This window comes from Tachypleus tridentatus, chromosome 10 (assembly GCF_004210375.1).
Source record: "Tachypleus tridentatus isolate NWPU-2018 chromosome 10, ASM421037v1, whole genome shotgun sequence".
Taxonomy (NCBI): Eukaryota; Metazoa; Arthropoda; class Merostomata; order Xiphosura; family Limulidae; genus Tachypleus; species Tachypleus tridentatus.
The window spans coordinates 147,060,851-147,074,911 of record NC_134834.1 but is presented as its reverse complement, the minus strand read 5'-3'; the positions used below and the strand labels follow the sequence as shown (position 1 = coordinate 147,074,911).

General features: G+C 35.0%; 1 long non-coding RNA gene across 1 annotated transcript; it reads right to left on the bottom strand.

The window, feature by feature from the left end:
• Nucleotides 1-2,808: 2,808 nt before the first annotated feature.
• Nucleotides 2,809-3,958, bottom strand: LOC143228235 (uncharacterized). Its single transcript, XR_013015279.1, has 2 exons — nucleotides 3,802-3,958; nucleotides 2,809-3,142 (listed from the first exon to the last, which is right to left on the bottom strand). It is a non-coding gene; the product is annotated as an uncharacterized LOC143228235 (long non-coding RNA).
• Between the last annotated feature and the right edge of the window lie 10,103 nt (nucleotides 3,959-14,061).

Here is a 14,061-nt window from a genome sequence, read left to right as displayed (position 1 = left end):
TTGTAAGGAAGTTAATAGTGTTGATGCATCATATTTTATTTCGTATTTAATGGTTAGAATGATAACACTACCAGAGACGAATATAAAGTTTTGTAAGGTAAAAACTACCTTGAGCTAAGACAGTTTCATTTTTCTAACAAGGGGTTTTGCGTTTTCAATAAGTTACCTTCAGATGTGGTGAATGCAATTAGCTGAGAGGAGTTTCAGGAAAGACTTTATAAATATTTTAATTATAAGGGCTGATTTTTAAAATTTTACTCACTTTAAAGTTTAATTTCATTAATGGGACGACATAAATGTATCTGCACGTCCCTTCTTCTCCTTAGCTTATATTTGCATATAAAATGTGCTTCGTTACTGCCAATTTGTTTGTTTAGAATTTTCACAAGAAACAATAAACTAGAGAAAAGGCAGCTAGTCAACATTATCAACCACAAATTTTAGGCTACCCTTTCTCGTCTGTTCGATAGTGAGGTGTGACTTTCTCTTTTATAGTACATAACTTACCCCAAAGTGCGGAGCGCGTTTTGGCGACAACGGGAAGAGGATTTTAAACCTTTGGCTTCACAATGCAGGTATGCAAACCATCAGATTATGACTGGTCTAAATGTTGGCCATGATTTGTTTCAGTTGTGTTTCGAGAGGTCAAATGGTCATAATAAAAAACAAAAGTATGTATTCTGGCTTATCAAGTCGGCAACGTTTACTAGTTATTCTGTCCTTTAAAAAAAGCTATACTCTGATTAAATTGTCTGTAAATTATTCAGGGTTAGCAACATCAGATTATACCACTATGAAGACTTTTATATTCTATTGCTTAAGGCACCTTTCTTTTCCAAGGCAGGTGTTGGCAGACAGGTGTTTTTACTTCTTGCGGCATCAAAGCTCAGTTTCAAATCCGGTTCATTAATTACTTGTTCTCGAGCGCTTCCGTCTCTTGTTAGCCAAGACTAAAATACTTTTTAAAGACCTGCTTTTGTGTTGTTCATTTTCAAATCAAGGTCATGGTTGCACGCTTCATATTGTGAAAGCTAAGTAAGTTAGAAGTTTTGTTTCAATCCGCCTCGAAAGTGCAAACACAAAAGGCCAAGTATCCGTTAAATTCACAATTGCAAGTATGTTTAGTCCGAGCGTTGTTAAGCCCAGAATTGCTAATGCAGTTAGGCCTAGCGTGAACGAAATGTACACAAGCTCACCTCCATGATTACTGAATTTCGCTTTAAAACAAACCAATTTTTGATGTTGCGTTCGTATACACCAGTGGTTCCCAACCAGGGGTGCAAGATAGCGTTCCAGGGGGTGCAAGATAACATTTGTTTTGGCCCCCTTCATCTTTATTCTTAAATAAATAATTACTGTGAGGGGTGAGAGAATATATTAAATTGTTTTAGGGGTTTGGGGCATAAAAAAGGTTCGGGAACCACTGGTATACACAAATACAGATATTTTGCGAAATTTGGCAGTTACTCTAAGTTTTTATTTAGATGAATTTAATCGTCATACTTTTTGTTTTATGCACAGACAAAACTGTTTTTTTTCGTATAACTACACCATTTGTATGTTCTAATCTTTTTTTTTGACAGTTTTAGTCTGTACTCGACTGAAAAATGTTTGGTAATTGTTTTATTGAAACAGAACCATTTCTCTCTTATGAGACGACAATTTTATGCAACAAAGCTCCAAAGTTATTGCAACAATGTGCAATTTCTCACCTTGAAAAATACAAGCTATAATTATTAAATAATCCACCTAATGATATTCTTAGTTTGAAACAAACAAACTTTCAAAATGTCATAAAGAGAATTGGTTTGAATTTCGCGCAAAGCTACACAAAAGCTATTTGCGCTAGCCGTCCCTAATTTAACAGTGTAAGACTAGAGGGAAGGCAGCTCGTCATCACCACCCACCGCCAACTCTTGGGCTACTCTTTTATCAACGAATAGTGGGATTGACTGTCACATTATATCGCCCCCACGGCTGAAATGGCGAACATGTTTGGTACGAGTAGGATTCGAACCCGTGACCCTTGTATTACGAGTCGAACACCTTAACCCACCTGGCCATGCCGAGCATGAATAAATAGAAAGGCAAACAATATAAAAAATATTTGGGTGAGACATTGTCCGTATACCTTGAGCTTATTACTATGAGGTTACATTCCATAATAGACATATGACAGAGTGTCTAACGCAAGGTGCCGTGATAGCTATAAAAGTGCTATACATTGAAAAACGGTAAAAACAGGTAATTTGCAATATGAAAATGTGAAAACAATTTTGTCTAAATACATATATCTGTGTACATAGTTATAATTTTAAAAATCCATTTAAAAGTAGCTATTTCTATCTCTAATATTTCTATTAGTACGCGGGGTAACGGAAATTATATATGCATATTTCAAACACTTCTTGTTTGCCTATTAAGAGCTAAGTAAGTCCAATATGGAAAATTAAAATCGATTAACTATTCGCCCTTATTATGAGAATGCACTCCATAGTTAATACACTATAGAAACTTCAATTTGGATGAAACAAAACCTCTAAAAATTTATTATAATTACTTCTAGCTTGCTTTCAGTGACTATTTGCTAACGAATTTGTAACTAATTTAGGTTGTCAGAAGAGTCGTCTCCCATTTTTATAAAATTATCTTTATAAACACCTTGTACCTTCAAAATGGTGAAATAATATTAAGTGAAACGAATTATATTTGACATAAGATCAGACAGAATTATGAAGATATTACGTTGTTTACAATTAGTAAAAAAATCAACTTAAAGTTTGCAAAATAATAAAATCCAACCAGGACTGAATTACAAAAAACTAGTTTATTAACAAAGTTAGACGTCTACAAATATTAAACAAGATTAGAGGAAGAAAACACAGCAAAGAAATCTTAGCTTTAAATCAACGTCACATCATTCATATAATCGTCATATTACATTTCAATCAAGTCAGCAGCAATTTTACTACAGGAGAATAGGAGCTCGCAGGAGAGGCCAAGGAGCATAACGGGCCACAATAGGGGTTCCAACGTGAGTCACAACTCTAGGAGTTAGCCAAGGATAGTTGGTGGCTGAATAATGTAGATAATTGGTTAATATTTGGGCACTAGCCACAGCCAACAGGAGAGCGAACAGCACCTGAAGAATGAATAAACATAATTAACTAAATAACGAACAAAGTGGCTATCTCTAAAATAGGCTTATCACATATTAGAAAGTTGTTATGCGGGCAAAAAAATATCATAATAGTCGTTACCATGACTACTTATAAAGGAAATTATGAAAACATCTTCTGGGAGGATAATCACCGATCAGTTAATGAAGTTGTTATACAGGTTAGAAACTATTCTACGTTAAAAGCTGGAGTTTAAGATGATTTGATAATACGCGAAAGCAGCTTATAACAAAGTACTAAAAGATCAAAGTAATAACTATTTTAAAAAGTCAACTGAATAAAAACCTGATTGAGAATATTTTAACCACAACTGGCTACAATACTGCTTTATCTTTCAGTTAACGACTTCTGTAAATAGCAACAAACATTTTGGACACGTGACACTTCCTTCATGTAATTGCGAACCACAAAAGTTCAGATAACTAACAAAATTAAATATTACATCAATAGTTTGACTACAAAATCCAAACTTTAACATGACGGAATCTTCCCATAAATAGCTATTCATTGACCTGATACATTTTCTTGCATAATTTCTTATTTATTTAAGCGTCAATGAAATTCTGTTGTCTGAACTATTGACTCTAAAGTTATTGGGATATCAACTGAGATGTATACTTACAATACGGATCATGTTCTTACTTCTAGGGTTCAGACGTTTACAGCAGAAGGTCTGGATTGGTGCGTATTGCAGAATCTTGCCTTTTTATACTAATTGTAATAAAAAAAATACACCCAATAATTCATTCTAAGATCCATCTGAGTAAGAATCAGCGTTGTTAACTGTGTAACAAATATAAAAAGAAAGGTTAATCATTATTTTTTTACAACTTTCAAGGATAACATTTCTTCCATCCATTTCAGTTCACGACAACCAGATGGGTGGGGTGCTTATAACAATGAAACCAGCCCATTTTCCATTCTCAAGAATTACAGCTTCGATGTTTTGCCTTTAGTTGCCTTGAAGTGAGTGCAACAAAAACTGCAACCCACAGATACACCTCTTGACAAACTACTTTTCAGTTCATGTAATCGAGCCTTCTTGCGTCATCAAGGCCACAGAGCTGACCACTGAGTCCGCAGGCGAAATTTTGGTTTACCCTTGAAATTTTGTTAATTTTCAAAGGTTATTCCGTTACACTTGAAGATATCGCTAGAATTCCAAAAAGAATTTCGATAAATATTTTTGTCCATTTTAACTGAGTAGATGGAAAACTCTTACATTTTCTCATTGATATTGAAAGTAATTAGAAAACGAATGGGAAAAAAAATGTCATACACTCTACATATTTTAAGATCTTACTTCATAGTCATCAGGATCAAAATATTTTGCAAGAATTAAACCTTTATTCATTTTACTTAAAAACAACATGATCATATTTACATATAGATCCAACTGGAACCATTTCACGACATCCATTCACGACTTATCTCTTTGGTCTTTTGTCTCCATTTCAATTATTTTTATTAAAATTGATTAGTTCAATAAATTTGTGAATATTATTACTATTAATGCCCGAAGGTTGACCCAAAATAACAAATTTTCTCCCATTGAATCTTGTGTTTAATTTTATTACTATGTTCAGCTAAGGTTAAGATATTTATATTATATATTTTTTAAATATTTCTTTTGTGTTCATTTCACCTGCATTTTAAATTTCTTCTAGTTTGTCCTATCTAAGTATTACTATATTCATGTGTTATTTCACTAATACCACTTGTCCCCATTAGATCACTTCTGTCTTTAGTTGTATTATATTACAAATATGTCTAATCTTGTTCATTGATATGTTCCATTGTTTAACAAGATATATAAGGTGCAAGTTTGTTTGTTTTAGAATTTCGCACCAAGCTACACGAGGGCTTTCTGCGCTAGCCGTCCATAATTTAGCAGTGTAAGACTAGAGGGAAGGCAGCTAGTCATTACCTCCCACCACCAGCTTTTGGGCTACTCTTTTAAAAACGAATAATGGGATTAATCACAACATTATAACACCCCCACGACTGAAAGTCCAAGTAAGATTGGTGTAACGGAGATTAGGACCCGTAACCCTCAGATTACGGGTCGTGTGCCCGAACCAATTGCCCATGTGTAAGCCCCAACAGAAGCCATTCTTTGCGAACCTTTTTTTTACTGGCACATACTTCATTAATAAGAATTTGTTGTTGATATATTCCTATTAACAAGATAATTTTAGAATTATATATACACTATGGAAACTGCCCTGCTTCTCACGGGTTATTAGGTTGATATATTTTGCCAAATGCCAAAAAATTTACTATGAAAGTAAAAATATCGATCCAATGTTAACTTAAATATAACATATTTTCTGTTACATCACCAACTTTTTTGTGGAAACAAATATATTTAATCAACGGAGACTCTAAACTTAAAAAAAAAAAAAAAAATATTATTTCAATTTTTGTTAGCTATGCTTTTTATATGATTTTATACGTTCAATAGAATTACTAACAACAGTATTAAGTTACACTAACTGATATTCTACAGGATATACTATCAGGGCGTACGCGCAAACGCAAGTGCTAACATGTCTAATAATACCCAGGTGCACACCCTTAGGATAAAACATTTCAGGCTTCTACGTTTTTTCTCTTGTAGCTATGAGAGTTACACACACACATACACAGACACACCCTTTTATTATTATAGATAAGAACAAAAAAAAGACCCCGATTTTTTTAGATTCAGTAATATATGATTACGCAATGCAGTTTGAAATAGACAACAGTTTCCAATTTACCCTTATTTTCGCTTGCAAAAACACCCAAAAGAGTAAATAGTTATATTTAACTATCATAAATTATTAGTGTTATATTATTAAAATAATTATTTAAATTATTTTTATCATATTGTTATATCAAAAACGCATCATCAACGTACCTTAAACAAATTTCTAGTTGTTTTTTACTATTTATTTAACTCTTCAGTTTCAAAACTGTCCAAGAAAAAAATCACAAAGCAGCGAAAATAATGGAAAGTCTACTGCCAATGTTAATACATTTTAATTTTAATTTGAAAAATAAATTTGAACACATACTACAAGAAGATTAATTTGTAAATAATATTTGAAGCTGAATTCTTATTTATTTTAATTTTGACTGATGGTTAGGGGCGCTCGGCTCCCAACCTGAGAGTCGCGGATTCAAACCCCCATCACATCAAACATGCTCGCCCTTCAGCCGTAGGAGCGTTATAATTTAACAGTCAGTCGTACTCTTCATTGGTAAAAGAATTGCCCAAGTGTTTGCGGTGGGTGGGGTTGGCTAGTTGCCTTCCCTTTAGTCTAACACTAATAGATTATGGATTTCTATAGCGGATGTGTTACGTGCCGCTTTGTGCAAAAGTTAAAACAAACCAAATTATTTTTGTACATCTTCAAAATATGCAATGGTTGTATCCACAGTGACTTTAATAAAGAATGAAACATCACCAAAAGACACTAGAATATTATTCTGAGTTTATGTTATATGTTTCATTGTTTTACTAAATTCTAACGACTTCTTAACTGTGTTTTTATGTTTATTCTTCAAAATGCATGTTTAGTTTATGACATGAGATTTAATACATACGTAGAACTCTTAATATTAGATACAATAGACCAAAAAACTGTCCTAAATTCGGAAGGACATAACGTATCTGATGTAATAGAAATTTTCTAGAAATTAATTTTTGTTTTTCACGAGGTATTAAAGCTATATAGTTTTTAACTTTTTCTTTCACCACTGCTTGAAGTTTATTCGAATTATTATTTTCTGTTTTGTCCTACGGGACAATATTTATATCGTAATCTCCGCTTGTTAATACGTATGGTTTGACTCTTTATCTGTTATTCAAATAATCACATATTGTTCCTTTATTTTTTTAAACTTCAAACGTTTTTGTTATTATTTGTAAGTTTAAAAATCATTAACAAAATTACGACAATAATTTCCAATAATATGTTTCGTTAAAAAGTTTAGTTCACAGAAAAGTAATTTAGCAGTGATTTGTCATTGGAAAACAGGGACAAAAATATTAATATAAAGCGACTCACTGGAAAATAGTAATAAATAATTGCTTGTATTTCTATGTATATCTAATCTATCTTCTCAAACAAACGACATTTAATAAAATAGACAACAAAATAAATATATAGACCGATTGACAAGGTTAGCAAGTTTTAAATACAACTATCAAAGACAAAACTGTTTTAATGGAGAGAACTGGTATTTATAAAATAACATGTGAATGTGGGAAGGTTTATATAGGACAAACGTAAAGAAATTTAAAATATAGATTGAATAAACACAAAAGAAATATATAGAAATAATAATGTAAATAATCGTACCCCATAACTGAATGTACAGATGGTTCAGCGAGAGAACATGTTACTTTGGCACAAGCTACGAGTATTAACGGTAGTAATATCTGAACACTTATTTAACTGTTCAAATTTATTAAATATAATTTTAAAATATTAATATGGGAAGGAAGAGCTAGAAATAAATATTCTCAACAGATAGCGTGAAATTACTTGAGTTAAATCTGTATCTGAATTTGATTTAGAGGGTCTTAAGTAAAGTATGTATAAGCTTTAAGTGTTATAAAATATTACAGCCTGGTATAGCCTGCTGGTTAGGGCGCTTGAATCGCAATCTATAAATCACGGATTCGAACCTTCGTCATGTACCTAAGCTCACTCATGGGGGCGTTGTAGTGCGACGGTTAATTCCATTTTGCGTTGATAAATGAGTATTCCAAGAGATAGCGGTGGGTGGAATGGACTGGCTGCTTTAACTCTATTCTATCACTACCAAATTAGGGATGACTAGTGCGTATAACCCTCGTGTAGCTTCGCTCGAAACTCAAAAGAAACCAAAATAAATATTACACCCATGATGTCGCCTGAGTGACAAATTAAAATACGTAGTCTCAAGGGTGTTATTTTCAGCCAGTAAGTAATTACGTAATTGTTTTATCGTACTTTATTGTTTGTTTGCTTTTAAAATCTGTTATTTAAAACTGACAGAGTTGGTATGGCTAGGTGGTTAAGTCACACCAAACATTCTCGCCCTTTCAGCCTTGGGGGTGTTATAATGTCACGATCAATTTCATTATTCGTTGGTAAAAGAGCAGCCCAAGAGTTGGTGATGGTTGGTGAGGACTAGCTGCTTTTCCTCTACTTTTACACTGCTAAAAACGGGACGACTAGCGCAGATAGCCCACGTGTAGCTTTGCGCGAAATTCCAAAAACAAACAAATAAAACTTACAGAAATGTCGCTTATCTTTAATCATTAGTGAAAATTCAAAACTGAATAAAAACTGTTGTAAGTCACGTGAAGCTTTGAATATTATTTACATTCTTTCGTAATCACTCTTTGTTGTGTGATGTCCTTCAGTAGGACTGAAGTGAGTTTATTGATTTAAAACGTCAAAATCTAGGGTTAGGTTCCCCGCAGTGGACGCAGCAAATGGTTCAATGCGACTTTGCTCTAAAGCAGCTAAAGCAAGCAACTAAGTGTTTGTGTAATTTACAGTAAAATCTCGATTACTTCAGTAACAAAAAATATGCAAATAAATAACATAAGTACATATTTATTTGAAGTTAAGCACAGAACTACAGACTATTGATGCTCTGCTCATCACGAGTATGTGAAACGCGGTTTCTTGCGTTGGTTTGGTTTGGTTTTTGGAATTTCGCACAAAGCTACTCGAGGGCTATCTGTGCTAGCCGTCCCTAATTTAGCAGTGTAAGACTAGAGGGAAGGCAGCTAGTCATCACCACCCACCGCCAACTCTTGGGCTACTCTTTTACCAACGAATAGTGGGATTGACCGTCACATTATAACGCCCCCACGGCTGGGAGGGCGAGCATGTTTGGCGCGACTCGGGCGCGAACCCGCGACACTCAGATTACGAAGCGCACGCCTTAACGCGCTGGGCCATGCCAGGCCCCCTTGCGTTGGAAGTCCGCAGATATACCGCTGTGCTACTAGGTACAATACAAGTACATATCTAGTACTATCTTTATATAAACTCCTGCAGTAGCATTGAGGTTTCTTCCTTGAGGCACGCGACTCATAATCCGAGGGTAGCGGACTCGAATTCCCATCACACCAAACATGTTTGCCTTTCCAGCTGTGGGGGCGTTATAATATGACGGTCAATCCCACTATTCGTTGGTAAAAGAGTAGCCCAAAGTTAGCGGTTGGTGGTGATGACTAGCTGCCTTTTCTTTAGTCTGACACTGTTAAATTAGGGACGGCTAGCGCAGATAGCCCTCGTATATCTTTGCGCGAAATTCAAAACAAACCAAACAATCTTCCTTGAGGTATGAGGCGGAGGGCGTTTTGTCCTTCATCGTACAAACTAAAACGAAGTCCAGTTGAGATCACAAAGATGATTGTCCTTAACTTACAGCACTGAAGGATATTAATTAATTCACTGCTAATTCGTCGTATAAAGCACTATCTGCTTCCAAATACAAGTGCGCTGTTCACGGAGTACCACTCGCAAAAATTAGGCATGCGTAGAAAGTAGCCGCCGATTAATGACGTAACAGCACAATATTTATTAAGAACAAAAATTGCACCATTAAATCCATAAGTTAAGATTCCCAGATATGTTTATTAGCATCATTTTGATATGCATTCTGCAAAATTATATTATATTAGAATGTATCTTTCCACAGTTCATTTGTTGTTTAAAACGAATCTTTTCGTATATAATACGGTTCTATTTAGTGCTTATTTTACAAATAACAGATATTCGTAGAATCGCAAACAGCAACATATGCGCAAATGAAACGTTACTAAACGTTAGCAAGTTAATAGATAGATACAGATTTACAAGACATTACCAGCTATAACTGTTTTATTCTCATGTAAGACGTTTGTTGACAGTTTTACTGAAAATAACGACAGCTGAACTTAGTTTAACCGCTTTAAGTAGTTGTATTTTAGTCAGATGTTTTCATATGTGACTTTAGTCAGGCATTTTTTGTCAAATGATTTTATTTAGTGACTTTAATCAGGTATTTTTAGTCAGGTGCTTTTAGTAAATTTTTAGTCAGATGTTTCTCAAAAGGTGTTTAAGTCGTGTTTTTAGTCAGGTGTTTTTAGGAGGTGGTTTAGAAGGTGTTCTGGTTAGTTATTTTAGTCAAGTGCTTCAGCCAGGTGTTTAAGAAGGTGTATTTTAATCAGGTGTTTTTAGATGTTTTTCAGCAGATATTTAAGTCAGGTGTTTTTAGCAGGTGTTTTCAGTCAGGGTTTTAAGTCAAATGTTTTCAGTCGGGTATTTTTAGCAGGTGTTTCTAGTAAGTGTCTTAGTCAGGTGTTTTAAAAAAGGTGTTTGAGTCAAATGTTTTTAGTCAGGTATTTTTTAGCAGGTGTTTTTAGTCAGGTATTTTTAGGAGGTGGTTTAGAAGGTGTTTTGGTCAGTTATTTTAGTCAAATTTTCAGCCAGGTGTTTAAAAAGACGGGCGCACCGGTTTGGATTGGCACAGATTTTACATAGGAGGAGTGAAGTCTGGGCTTACTGCTGTGTCTACCACCGTGTCCGTAAACTGACCACTGTTCCACCGGAGGACGCACACAAATAATATACAGTCAGTTATGAATATTTACTGTCAGCCTGTAGACACAGGTGTCAACAAGTCGCACATAAAGACCGACGAATGAATTTAACTGATATTATATATAGCACAATGTCCCTAACGTCAGCCTGTACACACAGGTGTCAACGAATTGCTTTTGGACACCGACGAATGAATTTAACTGATATTATAACACAATATTTTCAGGTTGTTAACGTAAAGTGTTCGGTACCCGTAAGTAGCGTTAATTAATTTCTCATGTTAAAAAAAAAAAGTGTTAACCTATAACCCGATATTTTTCAGAGAAAAAAAAAGATTATTATTTCATTCTCTTGCTTTAAACGAAATTTCAACCTCGAAAAATTTTTCCTGTTTACAACACTAGAGAAGTTCATTATTTAACATATTTTCGTATGAAAACCGGGTTGAAGACTGTGGTTTTGGTCGAGTCCTAAGCCAAGTCATTTCTTTACTAGGCCCGGCATGGCCAGGTGGGTTAAGGCGTTTGACTCGTAATCCGAGGCTCGCGGCTTGTAATCCCCGTCGTTATAATGTCACGATCAATCCCACTGTTTGTTGGTAAAAGAGTAGCCTAAGAGTTGGCGGTGGGTGTTGATGACTAGCTGTCTTCAGTCTAGTCTTATGCTGCTAAATTAGGGATGGCTAGTGCGGATAGCCCTCCTGTAGCTTTGCGCGATATTCAAAAACAAACAATTTCTGTACCATGATCACAGCTTAGAAACAGCAATAATGACACATTACTGTCACAGTGTGTCCGCCGTTTACACGCTGGTGTAAAAATATCATGGCTTTACTTGTTACAAGACACTATATAGCAATATTTCTGCGAACTCACAACACTGAAAACCAGTTTCGATACCCGTGGTGGGCAGAGCACAGGTAGCCCATTGTGTAGTTTTGGGATTAATTACAAACAACCAAACAGATATTTTACATAACGTAGTGCAATACTATTATTATACACTGTTCTAATTTTTGAGAATCCCTAACGGACTATGTTGAGAGTGTAGTGTTTAAAAATGAGATAGGCTTATTGCTTACGCCTTATGACAAGTGTTTGTTTAGAATTAAACACAAAGCTACACAATGAGCTACACTGCACAACAATTTTTAAAAAAAGTTTTGCTTCATGAAAAGTTTTTGCTGATTGTGACAGGTACCTGGTGGGTATGCACAAATATAGTTTTGGTTTTGCTTCGTCACGTAGGACCTCTGAGAAATAGACAGTTAACTGTTTACTGGAAATAACGTATTTAATTTCGTTTATGTTTCTAATACGCTATTAAGTTCAACATAATTAAAAGTGTTTTGCTCATGATTTTCGTTTGTATTCAATGTCCGGTGAATCACGTTGCAGAGTCCAACAGTAGTCAGCAAGTATTGACAGATTCCAGTTGCCCTGATATCGTTTTTCCATTGTAGCAATGTCCTGGTGAAACTAAAGATTTTGATGAAACGGTACTTGATGGGCAAATTTGGATGTGGTTTTCGTGATCAGCAGCCAAAAATCTATAACGAACACCCCGCAGCGTTCAAGAAGCAAAAACTTTGATGTGCAGTGCTATCTCTGCTCCACCAACCACGGGTATAGAAACCCGGGTTTTAGCGGTGTGAGACCGCAGACATACCGCAGTGCCACTAGGAGGCATCACAAGTGTCATTGTAGTCATTCTCCGACGTTAAAGACGTTCATACTGTTGCAACTGACTGTAGTTGTATCAAATATCTTATTTACACAAGATAATAAAAACTGTTTACGTAAAACGGGTGAGAGGGATCGTCAAAAAAACAACAACAAAGAACAGAAATGGGTTGAGTCAAAATGCAAAAGTTGCATTTTGAAGCCTATAACTAGAGATTCTAAACAAGTTAAACAAAGTAGACCGGAAATAGTGTCTACGTTAATTTCTCAAGGTATTTTATCAGTTTTAGTGGAATTAAAATAGAAATTTGTAGGCTGAGAAAACTGTGAAGTTTTCTTAGCGAGTTTGAATAAAATATCATACCGTTTTTGTTTTTTTCTGTAGCCTTGAGATACAAAAATATGTGATATGAATAATAAAAATTTGAAGGACAAGTGGAAATTAAACATTTTGTTATTATTATCGATATCTTAGCAGATTTAGTGATTGAAATAGAAGATTTTGAGTGTTGCTTTCAAGACAAGCCTGCTTTTAAGATGGTTTTCGCTCGTATGTTCTATCAGAACTTTTGCAAAGTTGCTGGACGATCCCTATTATGAACCACTATCATGGTTTGCGATAGTGTTCGGTCACTGCTGTATATTTTGTGTCACAACTTACCTGAAGAGCTGTGGATTAAGCGAAATGCATCGTCGGTAATGGACACGTCGAGTATAGTATGTTGGAATATTATCATTTTAATATACTTTTCCTTTTCTTTGAAATCTCTGAGAGACTATGTAAAAATGTAGTGTTTGAAAATGAAATCGGCCTAAGACTAATGCTGATAAGTAAAGATGTAATAATGACTTATTTATTCAGGATCAACAGTCTCAAAGAAACACAGTTTCTTTTGCAAATGCGAGAAGAATATTGTTTAATCCATTACTTATGTATTGTCATTTAATTATTCTTGGAAGAAAACAATTGTGTCTGAAAAGTGCTGTGTTAAATCTAATAATATTCGAGTTACGGGGAATAAACACAAATATTATAATAATTCCATTAATTACTGTTGGGTCCCTTATGTGTTTTAAATAGAATGTGGGGAAATTTTACCCATAGTCGGTATTTTTTTTTCCCACTGAGTGTTGTAACAATATGAGGCAATTTGTGGAGCCCCTCGTGTTAAAGTTAATGATTCTGGTTTGTTTTGAATTTCGCGCACAGCTACACGAGGGATATCTGCGCTAGCCATCCCTAATTTAGTAGTGTAAGACTAGAGGTAAGGCAGCTAGTCATCACCACCCACCGCCAACTCTTGAGCTACTCTCTTACCAGCAAATAGTGGGATTGACCGTCACATAATAACGCCCTTATGGCTGAAAGGATGTTCATGTTTGGTGTGACGGGGATTCGAACCCCTGACCCTCAGATTGTGTGTCAAGTGACCTCTAACCACTGGGCCAGAAAGTAAATGATAGCCTTTTCTTGTTATTCTGTATCAGAATACACCATGAGTGCGAAAGGTTTATTTGAAGACCGCAGACTTACTGCTCTGTTACTGGAGAGATGGGGAGAGTGAGAAAAACCAAAACAGCAGTATTTCGAGCTCTAAAATTAAAACGAAAATAAAACTTGAA